Consider the following 464-nt stretch of genomic DNA (forward strand, 5'->3'; position numbering starts at 1 on the left):
CATTATTGTATTTTATTCACTCAACACAATATTTTTATTCACTCAATGGAAATACATTTATTAAAACATTGATTTGTTTTACTGTATATTGAGAGATGACTTTACCCCTATATTAATAATAGCAAGACAATTAGGCTTTCAATTTTCTAAAAGTGCCTATTCAGGAATTCCCATAGCCATATAGTCTGTTGTCTTCACTGGTTTTGGCTACCATCAGCTGTAGACTTGTCATACAAAGTCATATGTGTTCAATGTATGTCTGATGATCTGGCCTTGAAGGCATACAACTTTGCTCAGTGCTCTGAGCACAAAAATCATGCTCGAAACATGAAATCCAGCAATTTGATTGGTTGATTTTCGAGTCTGAGTACAAAAATCATGCTCGAAAGTTTTATGACCGTGAAGCCTGATCTTATACGATGTATAGTGCATATCAAGGAATACCAATATTTGTAAACTTAATA

This window comes from Mytilus trossulus, chromosome 6, assembly GCF_036588685.1.
Source record: "Mytilus trossulus isolate FHL-02 chromosome 6, PNRI_Mtr1.1.1.hap1, whole genome shotgun sequence".
Lineage (NCBI taxonomy): Eukaryota > Metazoa > Mollusca > Bivalvia > Mytilida > Mytilidae > Mytilus > Mytilus trossulus.